Below are 18437 nucleotides of genomic sequence, written 5' to 3'. Positions count from 1 at the left end.
AAGGTACAAAATTACCTTTTTAAAAGCATTATTCAAACATGTTTCCTTAGGACACATCCTATAAGGAGACCAAGAAGCTAACAGCAAGATTTATGTCCCAGCATCATCATCACTAGCGTATGCAATCTGTGTGCTGCAAATATTTATGTACCTACTGGTAGACAGAGATGAAGCAACTCTAACATCAATATTAGTACACAAAACTAGGAGCTATACTTCAAAGAGGAGTGGGAGGTTTTTAAATTAGGTATTTGGTGTTTGCTACATGGCAGGACCTGAGGTCTCAAGGGAAACTCACAGAACACTCATAAAAGAAACACCAAAAAAAAGAATTAAAAAAAGGAAGGGTTTGTGTGGGAAGGAGAGGGAGACAGAATGCTTGGCCTCCAGCTACAACTCCAACAGAGAGGAATTGTCCCTTTGGTCCATTGCCATGTATGCCAGCCTTGTATAATTATTCTAGATATACAAGACTGTCTCAGATAGGACTACATACTTGTATTTAGGCAATCCCAACCCTCACATCCCTGTTTATCCTTTTCACATAACTCAACAGTGACATAGAGGTGCCTTTAACAGTACAAACACTAATGTAAATAGCTGTTAAACCAGATGCTTCCCATTTAGCAAGAATACTTTCTTTATCAAGTACATGGTAAAAAAGAATTAAATTCACTGCTGGAAGTCTCTGCAAAATCTTAATATCCAAACTGTATTTCATGATAGTTATTAAAACAGTTTGGTGGTGTTCTTCTAAATCTCTGTCAATCACATCATGACCCTTTAATTCAGGTAACAAAAAAGGAATTACTTTTGTGAGCCTTGTATCAGATAAACAGAAAAATACCAAACTTGAATCATTATGCTCTCTGTTTCTATAACCACCATACTGGAGTTATAGAGGAAAAACGCCTTCTGTTTTTCACTGTCCTTGTTCATGCAGTAGCCAGTTTGCTGATTAGAAAGCAGAGTATGCTTTCCTTGGCATTTACCCAGTTGCTGTCTGGACTGAAAGGTTATAGAAGCACACATACCATGGCTCTGCAAAAATTAGAAAGGCCAGCAAGTCACATATCCTCAGTGCCTGAGGCAGAGAAAATACTATTCTCTTCTCAGCTTCTTTCTACCTTCAGTCTTCTGAGGGAGTGTCAGACATAAGTTATCAACGTGCATTAACAACTTTGGAGATTGACAGTTTTATTCATTTTCTTTGTCAGACTCTTAAGTGCAATGTAGCAGACAGCATATGAGATTACTTCTCACCTACTATGCGTACCAGAATTTCCACCTGGAAACCTAGCCCCACCTTTCCATTTGATTTTCACAAAATGCAAAAAATATTAAACCCTGAGACAAGAGATAAAATTCAATTCAAACTGATAAAGTTAATTTTTTGGATTAATGTTTTTCAATGAGACCATATTCTCTAGTCATATATCATATATTTTCTGATTTACAGGAACCTCCCTGATTAAATAACACAACAAACAATCAGAAAACAAATGTGCTGAAAATGTCATTGCTCAGTTTGTAACAGGGCCCTCTTACATTGTCCTTGGGGAAAAAAATTACATCACAGTCCCAGCATCTTCTATTTTAGTAAGACTCAAAATTCCGTAAGTCTGAATGGTCAAACTAATTCTTTGGCTGAGACTAGTGCAAAAAGCAATATGCATCTGTGTATGTCTGCTCGAGGACAGCCTCTTGCAGTTGCACCCAGCTTATCCCAGGAAATTAGCTCAGCTGTCTTAAACAGTGAAGTCAGATTAGACCAGCAGAATCCCTACCTGTACAGACCCCACAAGAGCAACAAGTCTGACATGACACTGAAGTTTTTCACAGGACTGAATCCAGACAAAATGGCTGGTTAGAAATAGTAGGGTGGCTTAGGCTTCAGGGGTTTTATATAGCATGGGATTCATTGTGAGTTTTGTCCTTACTGAGTCTAGACTAGTCAGAATTCATCAGACTGGGAGTCAGATCATAATTAACTGGCGGAGTCCTCAACCCTTTTTTTGCAATTTTGCAGCCCTCTTCCTATGCAAAGTCCATCACTATCACAATTTCTGCATGCAGTCTGTGCCTGCCTTCCTAAACCAGGTTGAGGTCTAATAGTGAGGTTAGTCTTATCATCCTAAAATTTTCACCCTTTAAAATCCTTTTCAATCCTTTTCAAAACCACCTTGGTATTTCTATATAGCTGCCTAATGTCTCCTCTATGTGTGTAAGGTCTGTTGCTGATCTGATTAGTCAAGTGCTTGGCTTACACCTGGGCACTGCCAGCGTTCATAGTCTAAGGACTGTTGTGTCTGCCTTACCTGTAGCATCAGATCTGGATTGATATGTTCTGAAAACACGTTCTCTCTTCCCAACTTCCAAAAAAAAACATTAAAATATTGGTGCAAGTGGTCATAAGTGCTGAGATCTATGTTCTTTGTTTTTACTGTATTAAAACCTGTGCAGGGACTGGGTACTAAACACTGATCCCAGGAATTCTGAGTGTCCACCACATCAGAATGTGCATCAGTAGCAGATAGTTATGCCCCAGGAAGACATTTAGAAATGTTTGGTCACTGTACTAACACACAATCCATAACAGTTTAAATTCTTTGCATTGTGAGCTTGACAAAGAAAATTGAATGCATTTTCTTGGATGAACTTAATATATTTTCCTTATCACTTTTTAACTCGGCTTAAAAGATGATACAGCAACTTTCAGGTAGAAAAGGAAAGGCTAAAAAGCATGTAATTCAGCTCACAATGGATTTTACAGGCCTCAATGGAATTAATTACTGAGAACTTGCACATGTAGTAATTAATTTCATGCAATTCAGCACCATCTGCAGATGCATTATTTCCTTTCAAAGCTACTATAATTCAATGTAAAAGAGAAATTGTTAGGAGTTTTTAGGCAGCAAAAGCTTTTGTATCTTGTTTATGCCAAAGAAATTAGATAAGGAAATTAAATATTATTTGAAAAACATAACCTCTTTTCCTATTAAAGAGAAAATACCTCTCAATTGTCAGTAAGGGAACCATTTGCAATTACAGAGATTTGGGACAAAGAAACTTTGATTTAGGATTGGTTTTTCAAAAAAATTAGTTGTTTTTTTTTTTGGCAGCAATCACATGATTTGCAGGTGAATTGTACTATTGCATCAACCTTTGTACCAACTGCAAGCAAAATCTATTGAATATACATCCCTCTGATGTATATTCCAAAATTACTTTATATTATTTTCTAGTGAGATATATAAAAATCTTTAACTACTTTTCATTAGCTTGAATATAACTTACTCTGGAACAGAATACTTGACTGCAGCAAATGACATGAGCTGTTTTTCTCACATGCCAGGGTGGAGAGGGTGTATCTTTTTTAACTCCTATTGAGGGTACACATGTACTGAACAGGAAATTTCATCAACCAAAACAAATTTAAATTAGACAGTGTCCTGAAGCATTGAAGAGTATCCCTTAGTTGCATCTTTAAAGTCTGTAGATTTCAACACCAAAAATACTGTCAAAGAGCATAATAGAACAACATACTCTGTGCATCAGCTGAACCATCTGTTTTGTGCTGGAAACTCTGGAAAAATCAATTCTGACTTTTTTCAGGCATTCCTGTAGCACCTAACACAAGGGCTGATTCTGCTGTAATACTGGGACTGGGAAAGAGTAGGTATTTGGGATGGGGAGGCTATTCACATAGCACAGTTTTTGTTCTGTGATGTCTTAGGCAGCATGCATTGTTCTTTGGCAATAATAATAATAATGAATAGGTTACAGCCCCATCAATCTGTGCTCATTTAACACAGAGTCACATTATCACGGAAGGGTTCCTGTTTTGAAAAAAATTATGCAATTATTATTTGCATTTGTTAGCACTCACAATATTCACCTGACAGCTTGTTGTTTTCTGTACAAAACAAGCTCTGTGGTAATAGAGAGCTGAATGCACTAACCTTATAATTGCAACAGGAGGCACAAGGCCAGTCAGGTTCTGTATATCTTCCTCCTGCTGATAGAAGCCTGGACATGGTTTTCCTTCCTGAAAAATACCCATTGAAGCCTTGTATCTAACAAGCAAACTAGATAACAGCATTAAAACTGCATTTGGAGCTAAAGGAGATGCCATCATGATAGTCACATTATGGGAATAGTATGAGGCAATACATATGATTGATTTTAGAGCACTTACCAAAGCAAGAAGCCGTGAACAAGCAAAAACTCTTTCCAATGCACTTTGCAAAGAAAACATGAGGACTTGACTTGCAGACAACAAATCTATAGTCTTCCTACAACAACCACTTTTAAACAAGTAGGGTGTCTTCACTTAGAGAAGCAAAGATGGTGAATTATTAAGCAATTGCAGTGAGGTGTCCATATTTTTAGATCCAGCTTTTTGTATATGTACTGAAATAGAGCTTGCATTTGGATATGTAAAGTCCCACAGTCCTTAAAGAAAAAAAATAAAAATTTGAAAGCATGAACATGAATGTAATACTCAGGGAATAGGGAAATAAGGTTTTCTGAAAAGGTCCTTGAAATCACACTTTTAAATATGCCAGAAGAATTGATTCTTTTTGTACTGTTCTTACTGCCACTGCCTTCACTGATAAGAGAAGAGAAGAGATGAATGGTTTGAGGGAGGGAAGACAAGAGATTCGCTCATTCTGCAGCCTTAAGATTTCCTCAGGCCTGGATTGACTGTCATTTACTGATCTTTATGAGATGTTTATCACAATAGGTTATCACCACCATTTAATGTCTTCTATATTCCTAATGAATATTGTCATTCTCCTTACTGTGACAAAAAGGCAGAGTCATGTAGTAAAGGCAGAAAACATCATGGATTTAATACATTTGCATAGAAATATCTTCATGCTATGACAGAAAAAGCTCAGAATGTATACAGTCTGATGATTAAATTGGGAATTGCCAAAACAAGCAAACAAAAACATCTTGCAAATCATTCTTTCTCCAGACAGATTTAAGATTATGATCTCTCAGTTCTTGGTGCTGCTGTACATGTACAAGCAATTCAACCTCATCGAAGTCTTGATTTAGAGGGCTTAAATTCAACTCATTGCTCACTTTTTTGATGGAAACAAAATTATCTGAAATGTTACCATTATTTCTGGATGACCTTAAATAAACAACTGATGCAGTAAATTCATAGTTACTTAGTAAAGCTTCCATTTTATTTAGATAGTGTTCAGCTTGCTCATTTCTGTTAACACGTTGTGGACTGTGTGGATTCTTTTTTATGATGTAACAAATTACCCATTATTAATATTATTAAACTGTTTCTTATGGAACTATGTCTTTGTAACCGTTAAGGTGACAATATTAGAATCATAAACCCATAAAAGCTGTCTTATGGAGGCCTCGAACCCTAGAGCAAACATCTTGTGAGGATTACGTGGCTCGTCACTATAAATGTGGACACAATAGTTAATTCTGCAGTAAATGAGGTAAACAAACCTTTACCTGTCACATATGCTCAAAGACTGATTCTTTTGGTCTCTGGATGCTGTAAATGGTCACATTTTTCTCAGCTTGTGGCCTTATTACAAATGAAATCTCTCTGTAATATCTTATTTTTGTAGCCCAAATAAATATTGGTCTCAGATAGAAGTGAGAAGGTAGAAGTTTTTATCAGTTTAATGGTACATAGAAGTACATTAAAGAAACACGCAGAAACAAGTGTGTGAGAAGAGTAGCAACACACAAAGGAGCTGAAATCTATTAAGAGGCGTATGTGGTACACTTGCTCTTCTTATACAAGGCTTTGAACTGTACCCCTTTAGTTCATATCTGATTCAGACTTCTAAGTATGTGCAAGTCTCCTTTCCACTTCCCTAAAGCAACAGAGACAAGAAAATGAAATAAAGGTGGATTGAATTATTTCCTGTTTTAACTTCCTTCTTCTCTCCATTAAAAATTCTCCCATGTTACTTTGCACAGTAAACACAGTCGCGGCTTGGCACAAAGGACTGTTTCATAGCAGTTCCAGTAGAAAAAAAGTATCCTGAATGCAAATATTTATATGTAGTAAACTCTGATATCTTCCCTGAATATTTTTCTCAAGTGAAACACTTTTCACTAAATGAATTAAAAGCTATTTTTCAAATGTTTAGGCTTCAAAGAAGAGATGAACATATTCAAATAAAAATAATTGCTCCTTCATCTAATTTGTTCCTATCACTGCAGTTCTATTTTGTAGATTGCAGCTGCTTATAAAAACAAAGGCATTCAATATCAGGTATTATTACTGCAATATCAATATTACTAAAATTTAATTCTGCTGACAATAAGGTCATAAGACATATTTCTCCATTGTCCCGTTTACAGCTGGGGTACAGCTGACTTTCTTCCTAGTAGCTGGTACAGTACTGTGCTTTGGATTTAGGATTTTGGATTTAGGAGAATAGGGGTAAAAATGAATTGATGTTTTAGTTGTTGTTGTTGAGCAGAGCTTACTCTAATTCAAGAGCTTTTCAGTTTTTCATGCTCTCCAGTGAAGAGGTGCACAAGAAGCTGTGAGGGAGCACAGGTGGGAGGGCTGGTCTGGACTGGCCAAAGGGATATTCCATACCAGGCAATGCCATGCCCAGAAAATAAACCAGAGGAGATGGCTGGGAGCTGCTGGTCACTGCTGGGGAGCAGCATCAGTCAGTGGCAGTGAGCAACTGTATTGTGCATGGCCTGTCTTTCCTGGGTTTTGTTCCTCTTTCTCTTTTTACTTTTCATTTTATTTATCATTTTATCATTTATAATTTTTATTTACTTTGTTTCAGTTATTAAACTGTTCTTATCTCTACCTGTTAATTTTTCAATTCTCCTCCCTATGCCATGGAGGGGAAGGAAGAGTAAGCAAGTGGTTGTGTGGTACTTAATTGCTGGCAGGATATAAACCATGACATCTATCTTCTAGCTTTTGTAACTATTTCTTATATATAGGAATTAGTGATAGAAAGGTGATAGAAATTATATGCTTACTTTCAACATATTTCCATTTTTAAACATAAAATACTTGTAATCCTAATGGGTTATGTAAAGTTACAGATAGATAAATAAACAAAGAGACGCTAATAACTCTGAAGTTTATACCCTTAAGAAAGTGAGATAATACAATAGCCTTCTCAAAATGCTTGAGACAGTGTATTTGCTTTGGGGTTTATTTCTTTGGAATTTAGTGGATTCTGACTCAAACTTCACCTTGCACATGATCTTGAAATAATCTTTTAATTGATCTTGTCACACTTTATGGACACGTTGCACGGCAAAGGATGATGCCTGCAAGATGTTTAGGTTTTAGATAATAAAGTTACCCACGAACACTTTTAAACAAGGTAATGTACTTTTGTCTCATGGTTTAGCTATTGCTGTGGCAATTCCTGACATTAGTGTTGCAGTTAAATTAAGGGCAGTAGCAAAAGGAAATCAAGTTTTCCATGTCATAGAAAAACAGCCAGTAGTTCACACTTCTCCTGGGAAACAGGAGCCCTGATGTCCTCAACTTTACCTAAAGTCTGTTTCAATCCACCTCAGATCATCAGGTGAAGGCAGTCAGTGCAAGTACAGTACAGTATTAAGTATGAATACAGTATAGTATAAAGTACAGTTCTCTTTCCAACAGCACACTAGAGAACTGTAGCCAGCAAAACATCCCCAGTAGTTTCTGATTCTTATAACCTGCAGGAATTCACAACTAAGTCCAGTGAAAAAAGCCCTCATCACACTGTTGACCAAAGACTATACTAATGATCCTAGAACATAAAACTGAGAGTTTATGAACTACTGTGATACTTCAATTATCATAATACTGTGATAGATACTGAAAGTAATCCGAACTTTAAAAAGCTTTGCATCCAGCTTTATTCAACAATTCCATTTGTGACAAAAATGACAGAGTAGACTGGAGTTTTTTTTAAACAGGAGGCTGGTGGGAATGTGTGTATTTTAGAGGCTAGGGTTCAGTTCAGAATGGTCTTGACAGAGTAGATAAATAGCCCAGAAAATAATCTGGCATGTGAAAATGGAAATAGCTAATCACAGCCTGCTGAACAACTTACTGGTTCTTTGGAAACACTTTCTTTGCTGTATCATTCCTGGTCTGTTCAGCAAGATCATGAGTTCAGTTTTAGGAAATCGAACAATTAGAAAAACTTCAGAGCATCAGATGCATAAATCTGTTAAAAAACAAACAAACAAGCAAACAAAAATGAAATAAAACTGAAACCTGATGTTGTTTAGCATAAAGTAGGATTGTTTGAGAAAAGAGTTACAAAAATAGTCTCCAGTTCCCTAAAGGCTGCAGCAATAAGGAAGAAATTAATCTCTACTTGACATACATAGTTGAAATGAAAATACCTGAAGTTACAAGGAACAATAATAGAGGTAAAACATTTTATGACCAGAAGTGAAACACTAATAGATGAATATGAGCCTGTGACACCTTCACTGTCTGAGGTCTCAGCAAAAATTGAGCAGATCTTAGAAAACAAGAAATGGAATAAATAAATAAACAAACAAACACACAAATAAATAAAAGGTTACCTTAGGGTAAGGCAGTTGATTAGGTGACTTCCTAAGGTCTCTCTCCAGTGAGCTTTTTAAGGTAATGCAAAATTTTAAATTATGCCCTTTTGTGTATACACTAAACCTTGTGCCCATTCTACCACCTCACTCCTACATATTTTCCTCTCATATATTTTCAAGGAAATTTTGGCTTTGCACCAACCAGTTTCATCTTATGCATCTTCTTCAGCAATGAAGCAGGGCAACAAAATTTAACTTACAGCATCAGAGTATAGTAGTTTTCTCTGTATTTCAAAGCTACTCAACCAAGTAACAAGATAACTGTCTTTATTTTTACACCAGACATGCAATTTTTGTGCCTTTCTTAGTCACTGTCATGGCTGAGAAATGCCACTCTCAGACCCCAGGGGCTTCCTCCCTGCAGAGCACAGCACCAACCAAAGGTTTTGAGGGATGCTTAAGATCTTTCTAACCTGCCCTGTGGAACCAATGGCAACAGAAGCAGGGTTGGGATAGACAAGCTTGCACTGCATATTCTTTTCTGGTCCCAGATGCAGCTTGCTAGCTCATGGAGAAGAGTGATGACCCCAGTTGCACCTCACATGTGTTGGTGCTGCTGGCTGCACTAGCCAAGACCTAATCCTGTCCTGGGAGCTCTATGATTAAGAACTCGATTGCCCCCAATTTACACACCTGCACATCCACCTGGCTGCAGTCTGGCCCTGTGGCATTGAAAGAATAGACATGAGGATTAGAAAATTCAAATACTTCCTCTTTATGACACAGTATAAATAAACAAGAATGAAAGATTTATAGTACATTAAACATTGGAGAATTCAACCACTATAAATATAGTGTACTCTTGAAATTATAGTGACAATTTGGAACTAATTGAAGGATTCTGTGTGTAAATGTGTCTCTATATACAGGCAGGTTCGTTCACCTCAAGTTGTAGAGAATAAATAACATGCAATAGATTTTATACTAAAATGACACTCTAGAGAAAATAGAAAGCAGAAGAAAGACAATGTGACAGAAAAAGGCAGACAAAGGACACTGTAAAAATGCTCAGGGGGGAGAAAAGGAGAAACAAGAAAAATAGGACAGTGTGCTAAGGGAAAAACATAGGCTGCAAAAAGGAGAAATAAAGTTTGGTTGATGTTGTATGCTAAACCAAAGAGATTCAATGAAAGGGACAGATGTAAAGGTGAGAAAAATAGGAAGACATATGACAAAAGAGAGTAAAGGTAACAGACTAGTATAGAGAAAAAACAGTTAATATTATGTAAATATAAATAAAGCTATTCATTGCTAAAAGAGAAGAAGGAACGACTGAAGGGAGAACTCAGGGTAGAATGGACATTCCTTTCTTTAGGCAAAGAGACTTATGTAAATACGACACATGAGCAAGTCTACAAAAATTGCAGTCTTTTAGGAAAAGATGGGGAAAAATGAGTCTTTGCACCAATGTCATAAAAGCCCACGATTATTGGAAATGAGAACAGTGGTCAAGGAAGGTGATTCTTTCCCTCTGCTCCACTCTCATGGGACCCCACCTGCAATGCTGCATCCAGCTCTGAGGTTCCCAGCACAGGCGGTACATTGACTTTTTGGAGAGAATCCAGAAGAGGGTCACCAAGGTAATTGGAGGAATGGAGTATCTTTCTATGAAAAAAGGCTAAAATAAATAAATTTGTTCAACCTGGAAAAGAGAAGTCTTAGGGTTCACCTAATGGTGGCCTACCAGTGCCTAGAGGAGGCCTACAAGAAAGACAGAGAGAGACTTTTTACTAGAGCATGCAGTCATGGCACAAGGAAGAATGGCTTCAAGCTGAAAGAGAACAAGTTTAGATTAGACATTGGGAAGAAATTCTTTACTGTGACGATAGTGTGGAACTGAAACAAGTTGGCCAGAGAAGCTGTGGATGCTCCATACCTGGAAGTATTCAAGACCAGGCTGGACAGAGCTCTGAGAAACCTGGTCTAGTGTCCCTGCCCACTGAGAAACTGGAACTACATGATCTATAAGGTCCCTTCCAATGCAAACCATTCTATGATGCTATGACTCTATGAGGGGGTATGGGAAAAGGAACACCGCTCACAGCGTATACTTTTGAGTATCTGAAAGAGCATAATTTGAACTTCAAAAGGACTTTTAATTCTTTTTCTTTTCGTTCTTTTCTTTTTCTCCTTTCTTTCTTTCTTTCTTTCTTTCTTTCTTTCTTTCTTTCTTTCTTTCTTTCTTTCTTTCTTTCTTTCTTTCTTTCTTTCTTTCTTTCTTTCTTTCTTTCTTTCTTTCTTTCTTTCTTTCTTTCTTTCTTTCTTTCTTTCTTTCTTTCTTTCTTTCTTTCTTTCTTTCTTTCTTTCTCTCTTTCTCTTTCTCTCTTTCTCTCTTTCTCTCTTTCTCTCTTTCTCTCTTTCTCTCTTTCTCTCTCTCTTTCTCTCTCTTTCTCTCTCTTTCTTTCTTTCTCTCTTTCTCTCTCTCTTTCTCTCTTTCTTTCTCTCTTTCTTTCTCTCTTTCTTTCTCTCTTCCTCTCTTTCTCTCTTCCTCTCTTCTTTCTCTCTTCCTCTCTTCTTTCTCTCTTCCTCTCTTCTTTCTCTCTTCCTCTCTTCTCTCACTCTTCCTCTCTTCTCTCACTCTTCCTCTCTCTCTCACTCTTCCTTTCCTTTCCTTTCCTTTCCTTTCCTTTCCTTTCCTTTCCTTTCCTTTCCTTTCCTTTCCTTTCCTTTCCTTTCCTTTCCTTTCCTTTCCTTTCCTTTCCTTTCCTTTCCTTTCCTTTCCTTTCCTTTCCTTTCCTTTCCTTTCCTTTCCTTTCCTTTCCTTTCCTTTCCTTTCCTTTCCTTTCCTTTCCTTTCCTTTCCTTTCCTTTCCTTTCCTTTCCTTTCCTTTCCTTTCCTTTCCTTTCCTTTCCTTTCCTTTCCCCTTCCTTTCCTTTCCCCTTCCCCTTCCCTTTCCCCTTCCCCTTCCCCTTCCCCTTCCCCTTCCCCTTCCCTTTCCCTTTCCCCTTCCCCTTCCCCTTCCCCTTCCCCTTCCCCTTCCCCTTCCCCTTCCCCTTCCCCTTTCCCCTTTCCCTTCCCCTTCCCCTTCCCCTTCCCCTTCCCCTTCCCCTTCCCCTTCCCCTTCCCCTTCCCCTTCCCCTTCCCCTTCCCCTTCCCCTTCCCCTTCCCCTTCCCCTTCTCCTTCTCCTTTCCGTTCCAGTGATTTTCCATGTGCCCATTCACCACAAGTGAGCCCAAGGTAATGTGTACACAGATTAGATGCAGGAGGCTGTAGAGCATTCAGAACACTGACATGGGGTTGGGGACATGACATAGGGTCTACAAGAAATTTTTTCATATTTAAAAGTAGCACCTGGAGCACAGGCATATCATAATCTTGTCTCATCTAAAATAGCACTAGTAAGGCAGCCCATGACCTACTTTTTAAGGGGATAGAGCCTGAATTTTTTGACATCATATCTGCTGTAAAAGTTTAGCATTTGTGTGAATAGAGCTGTATAAGGTTATTTCACAGCTATGTTCCTAGCAGCCATTAACAGGCAGAGAACACCACCTTGCCACCTTATAACCTGTCTGTATGTGATGTGACTGGGAAGCTGCTGGTAGGAAATTGCTGCGACTTTTACCTTCTCTGCTGCTTCAGAAAACTGAACACCTAGCTCAAATTCAAAAATTCCTCATAAATCTACAGCCAAGAAATAGCCCCTAATTAAGCCACCTTGCAAAACCGCTGTTCTTTCTCTAAGGGCAAAACTGGTAGATGCATCAAATATTGCAGGGAAGGTGTTTATGACATCATCTCTGCACGTAAGGGCTACATATAACATGTCTGTCTCTCCACTGTGTCATGTGACAGGAATTTTAAGATGGCATAAACCTAAGCTGGAAGAGCAAGGACTACTTCTTGTTTAAAGAAATGCATCCATACTGAAAATTAATTTAAGTAGATTTATACCTAGATTTGGCCATGTCTTAAGTAGATAGGAAGGCAAACTGTTGGTTAAAGTAGTAGAAACCATAACACTTTGTATCAAAAAAGTGAGCTGCCAAACTGGGACTGACAACCCATGTGGGTAGTAACAGCTTTGATCAGCCTTGTAGAATGAGAAAACACCATCTGCTTGTTGGGTGGACACAGGGACACATTGCATTCACATTAACCAAGTCTAAAGACAGTTTGTTCTCTCTGAGCCCCAGACAGCAGGTGTGTCAGTGATTATGATGTGCAGCTTTCATAATAAGACAATAAACACACACACCTTCTAGCTAGCAATTAGGGAAGATTGGTAAAATATGATTCTAAATGTGTGTATTTGCCTGGCATAGCACCTTTTCCCCTACTATATCTCAATGATATCATGGCATATTCAAGAAGATAACTCAGTGGATAGACTGCAATTAGCATGGATGCCAAGTCTGGCTATTTTGTTATAGCATTGTAGGGCACATTTCTATTTTCCCTGTCAGTCAGCAGTTTTAAATTCAATTGTGTTTCCTAATTATTCCCAAATCAATTATAAGTAGAATCTTATTAGTTGCATGTAAAATGTATTGCTGCATTTGGAATCTCAGTGTTCAAGTGAAACTCTGCACCTTTTCTTGCTTACTACAAGAGAAATTGAAGGTGTGCATAGAAAGGTGAATCATTCTATTGATACATTTCTTTCTATCAGCTGAAAGATTAGGACTTTCTTTGAAAAAACTGCTTCCCTGACGATGCTCTTGTACACTGTATTGGATCAAAAACCTGTACTTCAAACTCCTTAAAAAATACACCAGACTGGAACTAATGAACTGGTTCTATTTGTCATCTGCAGAAATAAATATATGAGCCAAATGCAAAGAATTTTCATTTCAATGTATGGTAAGCATGGTTCCACAAGCAGCTGAGATTCATGCAATGAGACAGAGGGAGTAAAAACATGAAGCCAGTAAATGCATTCTCATGTCTGTGTGTATGGTTTTTGAGGAGTATTAGAGACCAAAAAAAGCATGACTGGCTGGCCTGATTTCTTCTGTGAAAAGCACTACAACAGTAACCACAGGAAGGAAAACATCACTATTGTGAGATTCTTTACCTCTTCTGTCTGCTTTTGATTTCTCAAAATCAGGTTTAAGAAACCCTGAATAATATTTCATTTTAAATCATTCAAATATTTCATTTTAAATCAATTGAAAATCGATTTTTCAATCAATTGAATCAATTGAAAATCAATTGAAAACTAAATGGCTCCAGTGGAGGGACAGAGTAAGATACCTGCTGTCCATAGGCAGTGCAATGATCAAGGGTCATATGAATCTGCTATTGCAAGTTGAGGCTTTTTGAGTGAAATACAAATTTTGCCTGCATTTTGAAATATGATATTCATATTTAGAAATTCAAATTTCATTGTTAAATTCCTTCCTTATTTGTATTTTATGTCAAGACTACTCTTAGCTATTCTTTGCCTCTAGAGAGAAGATATTACAGATCAAGAAAGCTTGAAAATTACTGGACTGTCCAGAAACTCAACCATCACAAGTGGTGACATGGATGCATAATTGAACTCCTCTTTGAAAGAGACCTAAAGGATATGGAAGCTGTCCTTGAGAAGGAGCTGGAGTAAATATTGTTAAGAAAAATCCCACAAAACAAAACCAAAAATTCTTTTTTTGTTTGCTTGGGGTGTTTCTTTTTGGGGTGGGGGGGTTCATTTTTTAATTAAAATCCAATGGTTTCTTCAGTAATACTCCTATTATAAATACATTAAACAATTTACCAATTTACACAGTAATACTATAGGACTTTATAGCTGAAAAATTAACATAAAGAATGGTTAAAATCTGAAGTAACCAAACTGCAAAACAGTAATGCAGTAATCCTTGTGAAACAATAGTAATTATAATCACAAGAAAAATAGGGAAAACAAGCAATATAAGTGCAACAACAATAAAGATTTTGTTTATTTTGCTTTAAAAATATTGCAGATTAGAATTTACTTGTTGCTAAATAACATGCTACTGGATAAAACACTTTAATCAATATTCTCTGATATTTTCTAGGAGCTACATTGCAGTCTTTCAAGATGAAAAATGTCTTTGAGATTTATAATGCATTTGTCATTTGGTGAGGGGAATTCTACTCTCCAGTTTATTTGCTTTTTGGCAATCAATAAAGCTATTTGTACAAAAGTCCCTTTGAATTTGTCTAGTCTGGTATTTTCATTTCTGTGAAGTAAACAAACACGGGATAAATAGGAATTTCTATTTTAGCTATTCTATTTATCCCTTAAGTCACCTGAGACTAATACTTTTACAATTTAGAAAAAATTTCAAAACATATGTATGGGGTCACTTTCATTTTTAAAAAAATCTTGGACAGCAAAACCTGGTAACCTTTACTGAACAAACTATAAGTTTTGGAGTTGTAAAAAAGTACTAATATAAGTACTGATATTTAATAAATTTAATACATTATGTCCAATTTTCTTTTTGCTGTCAGCAAGTGTCTCTGGACTTTTTGTACTTCACATTTTGTGATTAATTTTTAAAACTGGAGTAAACATGAGTTTGAAAAATTGGCACCTATCTCTACACCAGTACTCTTTAGCTTACAATATGTCTAAGTAACACTGCTGCTGAAAAATGGATTTTCTTACTATTCAAGATTACATCCACTTTATACATCAGTACTGATGCAAGCTCCACCATCATATTTCTTCTTCCTGCCTCCTCTGAAATGTTTTGTATTTCAGTGACAAAAGCCAGCATCTAGACAGCATCTGTATGACAATTCTTGCTCATTCTAGTTATTTCTACTTTCTACTCGATTATGTCTGTCTATTAACCATTATTTATATCTCAATTTAGGCTTTTGCTTCGTGCAGAGATGCTGGAATTGTGTAAGGGCAGAGACTGATTGACTTTTCACATCTGAGACTTGGAAAGACCATATAATCTTTAAGGTTATGTTTGCTTCCCAGTAACCAAAAGACTTCACCAGTGGCTTTTCTTTTCTTTTGAGGCTCATGGAATCACATTTGGATATGACCTAGTTTGTGTGAGTGTATGTACATGTGTACAGACACATCTTTTGTTGGTTTCCGTGTCTGTCGGTAACTTTCAACATGCAGCCACTTTCATGTTAAGATGACAGAGCCAAAAAAAATTTTAAAGTATGTGAGATTCCTGAAAGTTATGAAAATTAGTAACTGAGTGAAAACTGGGGGCTGGAAAAGGCTGGAACACCTCTCTTTACCTTTCTCACCCTGAAAACTAGCCATGGCATATCAGGCTGCTTGCCTAGGCAGAGGAGGCAGGAGGGATTTGTATGTAGATGTAAGAGTCAGGAAGGAGCACTGAAGAGGGAGAAAGAGGGAAGACTATGACATGGCAATAGCAGCCAAGGGCACATGAGACAAAAATCTGCTCCCAAGACCTGAGAAACTGAGCACTCTCCTATTATAGCATCTTTATTTCTTCTCTGCTTGAGGAGATCACAATTAGTTAGCTGACTAGGTAGCTGGATGGCAAAAGGACACATAGTTTGAACTACTTCATATCCCAGATATTTTAGGTGGTCTGGGATATTTTGATTCTTGTGCAATTAGTACCCTTATTGATAATGGCTCATTGATAAGAACAGCAATAAAACAGAAGGCTGGGATGACTATAATGAATGTACATAGTTAACTAGAATTAAGCATTTTGATGGCTGGTATTTTTAAATAATTGGCTCATTAACCTTAACTGTATCAACCTTTTCTCTTTACCAAGGTTAAATAATTGAATGGAAAAACTTCTGGGGAAGTTGCAGTCTTGCACAGAGGACAGCCACGTATTCACATGGTTGAAACCTACTTAAAGAACCTGTTTAAAGAAGCTGTTTTTGAGAGGAAAAATCTTCACACACATACAAATCAATACATGCTCGCATTCTAATTGTGAGAAAACATAGCATGTAAATAAATTGTGCAGTTCTGAACAATTTTAAAGCAGTAGTCATGCATTTTTTGATGTACTTATTTTTTTCAGTGATAGAACCTATCAATTTCTGCTTTGTTGCAGCAAAGCTTATTCTGTGTCCAGGCATCTTCATTCCCTAACTATGGTTCTTAAAATTGTTTCAGTGACAGAAGAACTTGAAATCTCTGGTCAGCAAACAGGTCCCTATGAAACACATCACCACTTAAATTTTTACGGAAAACAAAAGAAATCTTATTTTAAATGAAAGAGAACTAAAAATTTGATGTCCAGTGTTCACAATACTTGAGGGTTGTAGAAACACCAGTTGTGTATTCTGTGTGTCGTCTGCGTGCTGCAAAAGAAAGGATTAAAATGGGCTGGTGTGAGAGCAGTATGTAGCAACATGGTGGTGTTAAACAGACAGTGCCTGATGGTAACCACTGCTCAGGGCAAAGAGCTGAGAGCTGCCATCACTGCTACCTCATTCATCTCATCAGTGGGCTGAAAACAGTTCCTTCCTGCTTTTCATGACATCCTCAGCTGCTGAGGAACTCTGCGGACCAAAATTGAGAGAGCGTTTCACAAACATCCTTGGATTGGCAGCAGAATTGTTGTGTGAGCAGCTAGAAGAGGCTTGAAACCTGAGAGGTGACAGTGGTAGAAGGAGCAGAACTTTCAGAAATATCCTGAATTTCTCTTTTCCTTAGAACTAAGGTGTGGAAGGTTGAATTATTCATGTCACACCAGGCTTGGCAGCAGTACAAGGAGAAATGATGCAGACAGGGGCATATTAGAGAAGTCTCCTTGGAGTGGAGGGAGTCTCCTAGGTCAGACAGTGTATTCAAATACGCACAAAGGTCTGAGATATTTCTGAGAGTCCAAACATACACCTATAAAGTAATTACATGGGATAGATATGGAAATTTAACTAAGAAGTGATACATCCATCATCTGGTGACCTTACTTTATATTCCAATTAAAGCTATCAAATAGGAGAAGCCTCAATAATAATAATAAAAACCCAAATTCTCAGCTCAGCTCCCTCTTTCCCAGGATGCTTTAAAGTTGTTCCTCCTATCTTTTCTTTAAGTTGTTTTTGGCTCTTAGTATATCTAAACTGTAAAAAAAAAAAAAAATCAAAACCACCAGTAAGATGTGGTGGTTTTGGAAATCCGTGCTGTATAAATGATCAAATTAAAAAGGTAAAGGTCAGAATAGTGTTTTGCTAACAAATCTGGCATCTAATTGGAAAAATGTTAACTCTGAGCTCAACTAAACTCCCTGTTGTATTTCTTCAGATTGTGTCTGGTGTTTTATTTATGTGTGTAGTGTGCTGTGATTTTGTCTGCTATGATTTGTGCTTGTTTTTCAGCCTGTTCTTGCATATTTGACGTGTATTTAATCCTTTCTGCAGCTCATCCTCCCCCACTTCTAACCTATCTTGAGTTATAGCTTGATATTTGAAATATTTCCAGCAAATAATTTTATCTTGAGTGGGAGGATTATAATAATGTTCAGGACATTGATATCAGTTAAACTTATAGGGCAAAAAGTTGCACAGAGAATTGGGAGTTTACCCAAAGGCATAAAACATTAAATCACTCAGAAGGTTGATAAATATGTATTGAGGGAGGTATAATATTGAACTGGCTGATGCAGTTCAGTGGATAACAGGCAAGGTTCAAAGAATGGCTACACAATTCATTGCATTCCTTAGTTACTCATTATAAATATCATACTTTCAAAATGGCCTACAACTAGAAGTACTGTTTGTTTATAGATGAATAGTAACTAATCAGTGTTCTCTATCCACCTCTCTTTGGACAGAACTCTGAATATCTCAGTACTGAAATACTCTAAATTTTCTTCAGATAAGCAGTTAAGTAATACTAAAGTGTCCAAAATATTTTGTGACTTCATTTATTTAGTAATGACTTGAAAATACTCTA

At 37.1% G+C, this 18437-nt stretch overlaps 1 protein-coding gene across 1 annotated transcript in view; it reads left to right on the top strand.

Annotated features, from left to right (window-relative positions):
* KHDRBS2 (KH RNA binding domain containing, signal transduction associated 2) overlaps window positions 1-14085 on the top strand; it is a 403209-nt gene extending 389124 nt beyond the window's left edge. Inside the window, exon 11 of the mRNA XM_086876178.1 lies at window positions 13999-14085. The gene's annotated coding sequence lies outside the window, so the exon portion shown is untranslated. The remainder of the gene's footprint in view (window positions 1-13998) is intronic.
* The last annotated feature ends 4352 nt before the right edge of the window (window positions 14086-18437 follow it).

The sequence above is a fragment of the Cyanistes caeruleus genome, chromosome 2, assembly GCF_971803275.1.
Source record: "Cyanistes caeruleus chromosome 2, bCyaCae1.hap1.1, whole genome shotgun sequence".
NCBI classification, from domain to species: Eukaryota; Metazoa; Chordata; class Aves; order Passeriformes; family Paridae; genus Cyanistes; species Cyanistes caeruleus.
The sequence above is the reverse complement of the archived record's forward strand: the minus strand, read 5'-3'. Positions and strand labels throughout refer to the sequence as shown.